The sequence below is a fragment of the Calonectris borealis genome, chromosome 6 (genome assembly GCF_964195595.1).
Source record: "Calonectris borealis chromosome 6, bCalBor7.hap1.2, whole genome shotgun sequence".
Lineage (NCBI taxonomy): Eukaryota > Metazoa > Chordata > Aves > Procellariiformes > Procellariidae > Calonectris > Calonectris borealis.
Genome location: NC_134317.1, coordinates 37255526 through 37260372, shown reverse-complemented (window position 1 = coordinate 37260372; position 4847 = coordinate 37255526). Strand labels below are relative to the sequence as shown.

The 4847-nt window shown below is 46.5% G+C and overlaps 1 long non-coding RNA gene across 1 annotated transcript; it reads left to right on the top strand.

Annotated features, from left to right (window-relative positions):
* The first annotated feature begins 478 nt into the window (after positions 1-478).
* On the top strand, positions 479-3347 carry LOC142083942 (uncharacterized). Its single transcript, XR_012674192.1, has 2 exons — positions 479-1634; positions 2666-3347. It is a non-coding gene; the product is annotated as an uncharacterized LOC142083942 (long non-coding RNA).
* The last annotated feature ends 1500 nt before the right edge of the window (positions 3348-4847 follow it).

Below are 4847 nucleotides of genomic sequence, written 5' to 3'. Positions count from 1 at the left end.
GGGGAAACAATCGTAACGATAAAAGAATATACAAAATAAGCGGCGCACAATGCGATTGCTCACCGCCCGCCGACTGATGCCCAGCCGGTCCCCGAGCGGCAGTCGCCGCCGCCCGGCCAACTCCCCCAGCTTATGTACTGAGCGTGACGTCATATGGTACGGACTGTCCCTTTGGCCGGTTTGGGTCATCTGTCCTGGCTAAGGTCCCTCCCAGCTTCTCGCTGGCAGGGCATGAGAAGCTGAAAAGTCCCCGACTAGCGTAAGCGCTACTTAGCCACAACTAAAACATCAGCGTGTTATCCACGTTTTTCTCGTCCTAAATCTAAAACACAGCGCTATACCAGTTACCAGGAAGAGAATTAACTCTATCCCAGCCGAAACCAGGACGCTGGTCTTGCGCATGATCCCGCTGTGCTCGCAGGGGTGCTCAGTGGCTCCTCATCAAAACAGCGAGGTGTGTGTGGACGTCCGTAGGGTTGCGCTAGGGGTCTGGGGGCGTTATGTATTTTTGCTGTTGGAAGACGGAATAGAGCGTGTGCCTGTTAAATCTAACGATGGTCGAAGGTTGGGAGGGACCCTGAGCAGGTTTGGTGGCACAACTGCAGTTTTCAAAGATCTCGACCGTTTGGAGAAACGGCCTGGAAAAAAGGATTCCTCTTTTGCAGCGAGTTCGCGAGGACAGACGGGTTGCCGTACTCTTTAACAAAAATACTCAACTTGGGACGTATCGGGTGAGGAAATCGCGGCTCTACTTAGGCTTGAGAAAACGTACGTAGGTGTCTGTGCCTGTCACCTGCGCGTCTCTAGGCAAGTGAGTTCTAAAGCTGCCGATGAGCCAAAAGAAAAGGCACGGTTGTCTAAAACATGCAGAAGCTCTAGTGGCCTGTCTCAACAACTGCACCAAAGATGATGCAAAATACTTTCTCCTCCACTCAGTTGTAGTCTTCACAGAAAAGGAAGCTTTGTGCTAAACGTGTTTGTTGTTTTTTTTTTTTTTTCCTTTCCTCTCAGCAGAATGTCAACTGCCGTGAAAGTACGAGACGGATGGAAAGGATCCATAGTGGTCTGCAAGTACAAGGTATGCCTGTGATGTGTGTCTGCATTTTTCCTAAGGTGCTTGTAGTGTGGACTTTACAGTTAACACGAAGAATGTGGCAGCTCTCCTTCTATCTGATTTTTTTAACATGAAATATTTTAACACAAATACTAAAAATAAAGGTCTGTTCTGGAGCGTGGTACGCCTATTCAAGGCTTGCTTTCCTTCGTCTGTTTTCTCTTCCTGAAAGCAGAGTCTTCTGTTTCTGTGCGCTTGCTATTAAAGGGTGCTGTGAAAATAATGTTGGACTAGAAGAGGAAAGGAACCGTTTGTAAGAGTTCGGACGTTCGGGAGAAACAGGCTTTGTTTTCACGATAAAAGCTTTATGCTTTTTCAGTCAGTCAGTGTTTAAAATACCTTACAGGAGCACTCGAAAACCTTACTGAGATACTGGCATCTGTGCTAAAAGCAATCAAGGTCAAAGAAGAGGCGTGGACAACACGGGACAAATCGGCGTCGCTTCGGTGTGTTTTCCAGGCTTTCCCGAGAAGCGGTAGCAGCCTCGTAACTAGCGACAGAGAGTCCTGATGTGTTTTCGGTGAGTTACTGATTCTCTAATGTCCTTTTTCCTAACCTGCAGCGCGTAATTTTGACTTCGGGTGGAAAGAGATTTTCCAGAATGGAAATCTTTTTCATTCAAAGGAGTTGCCTTTTACAAACTTCCCATCAGAATGGATCTTCAGAGATGACGTGCTTGGCAGTAGAAGTCATCTGCAAGGAGACTTTTCACTCTCTCTGGAAAAAAAAAAAGGAGTTAAGTCGATTTCCTTGCAAGGACCCAAGCGCAGCACATCTTCCAATAGTCGACGTATGGCTGATCTTTGGTTCTCGGGTGTAACGGTCGAGAGATCGTAAAGACGCGTTCCTCCGCACGCTTGGGTACAGCCAACAGCGTTAGCAAACCTGCCAGTCCTTTTTGGTAGCCTGATGTATTGCAGCACCGGGGATTTGATATTCCCCACCGCCTGCCCCCCCCCCAAAAAAGTAAAACCGTATGGGAGATCTCTTATCTCACTGATTTTTCTATCATAAATGAAATTTTAAAAAGAAAGTTAAAATTGTCTAATTTCCAAACTGACTTGCGTTGTTTAAACTGCAACTGCCAAATAGCTGTAGTGTATAATTTATTAGGTGTGCTTAAGCAGTTGGGTAGTTGCTCTAAACGTTTAAAAAGAGAGGCAACTGAACGTTAGGGGCTTTTTTCCTGATCTTTTGGCAGAGTGCTCTGAAGCACTTTATTTCTGTCTCGCTTTCGACGGCGCGTTTCCCCGGCAGTTCGGTAGCATCGGTCTCGGCGCAGCTGGCCAGGCGTCCCTCCTAGTCATGTCACACACGCAAAACCCCTGGTCAAACGATAGCTGTGTAGCTTGGAGGTAGATAATTTAACGGTATGAATTCACAGCTACGCAATTTCAATGAACGCAAAAGGAAAATCAAATATTTTTATAGTACGAGTCTTCTCGTTGTACGTCTGTAAGCGTGCGCACGCCTTTTTAGCATAAAATGAATTGCTGAGATTTGTTCTTTCTTTTTCATTTTACTCTTCAAAGTTTTACGCTTCACTTTCAGCTTTATCGGCCAAGCGAGCGAGATGCGCAGCAGCAGCAGCAGCAGCGCAAGGGCTGGAGCTGCGGCGGTGGATCCGTGAGCGTAGATGCTGATTACGGCGCGCCCTTGTCCTGCAGCCTCACGGGGTTATCTCCCTGCAGCGGTGCTGTAAGGAAGGGACGAGGCGTTTTCCGACACCAGCGAGAGCGTTTACTTCTCTGCGAAGGACGCGTTCAGAATCGTGTCAATTAGTCTTCACGCTGATTTTAAGCGTTCGAATCGCTCGAGCTTTTAAAGGCGGCGTTGTATTTCGAGCTGACCCGTTTGCCTGGCACCCTCCTTTAGCTCGACTGCTACCCTCTCCCTTATCCTGACCGAATTCCTCTGCTGCCTTCGGTGCTGTTTTTTTAACGTGCTGAAATATCCGTTGGGATTTTTGTTTTTCAGATGCCTCGCTGTGAGCGTCCCGTGGTGCTCAGGAGAGACCCCCGGCCCAGGTTTGCCTGCCGGTCGTTGGGCGTGCTGAGGGTGAGGGGCCGGCTGGCAGCCTGCGGGACGGGGGCTGGGGGGGGCTGCAAGCGTTTGGGGGGGCCGCCCCTCCTTTATCTTTCTAGCAGAGCCCCCCTTTTTGGCGGGGGTGCGTGCGTACATACGTAAACGGCATTATTAAAGTAACGAGCTGCCGGTTGGGGCCGTTTCCCTCGTTTTGTGTCTTTTTGGGGGGGTGAATAAAAAGGGGGGGTTGGGGGGCCTGGAGGGGTGATGATGTCATTTGGGGCACCCCAGCATCACCACGGGGGTGATGATGCCGTGGAGGAGCAGGTGAGTGGGGAATGGGGGGTCATGGGGGTCCGTGTCCCCCCCCCCCCAAAGGGGGTCACAGCCCAAATTGCCTGAAAATTCATGGGGGGGGGTTCAAAAATTTTTAAAAACTGTAAATATATCTGTGAGGCCTCGAAATAGAAAAAAATCTCTCCTTGTTACGTATATTGAAAAATAATATTAATTTATACGTACAAAAGGATTTCAAAATAAGGACCTATATCTGCCCTATTATATAAAGGATTTTAGAGTATAAAAAAATTCGAAAGATGTATATAGGGTTTTAAGATACAAAAATAACTCACGTCTCTATAAATCAAAAAATAAAGAACTTCCAAATGCAAAAAGGATGATACATTTTATACATGAAGGAATTTAAAATAGAAAAAGGTCTGAATAGATACCGCTATCTACACTTACTACGTGTTACATAGAGAGTCTACATAGACATTATATGTAATCTAAGAGATTATGTACAAGTGTAAATAGACATCTAAGTCTAAAACCTAAGTCTATAAAGATATAGGTGTAAATATATGTAAGTGTAAATAGAGAAGTCTATAAAGACATTTAAGTGTTCAAAATATGTAAGTCAACAGATCCATAGTCTGAGCAGGTATTATATATAAGAAGTGGGAAATAGGGGGGTATAAGTGAAACATAAATATATTCACTAAATATATATAGAGAGATATGTGTAAATACATTAAGTGTAAATGTCTCTGATAATAAGGTTTTTAAAATGCAAAGAAACCCTGTTTACAGAAAGGATTTTAAAATTCGACACACACACACACACACACACACACACACACACCCCGCCCCGAAACACCTCTCTATTGAAGATATAAAAGCGCTTTCAAAAGCTGCCTCTTCCCTGTTCTCCTTTTCCGCCTGTTCCCATCCTGATTGGGGGCCAGTTCCCCCAACAGGGACTTTCCCCTGCAGGGCTGCGCACGCAGAGCGGGACCTGCCGCCATGGCCTAAAAATACCACAAAACCCCTAATTCGGGGCCGGCAAGGGGTGGGGAAAAAAAAGCCCGCAATTTTGGGGGAAAAATTGGAGCTCCCGGGAAAGCCAAATCCGCCTGGATTTGGGCAACCGGAAAGCAAAAAAAACCCCATTTTCACGCACAAAACGAAAAAGCAAAAACCACCAATTTTTGTTGTGAAAAGGCGTTGAAAAACCTCCAAATGGTGGAATGTTTTGGAAAAGGAAAAAACCCCAATTTTGATATTATGGAAAAGCAAAACACCCCCCGATTTGGGGAAGATTTGGGGTGAAACACCAGCCCCTTGAGGGGCATCGCTCGTGGTTATCCAGCGAGGGTCAGTCATCGGGAACGGATTATCTGTTGCGGGTCATCCCAGGCGAGTTTTC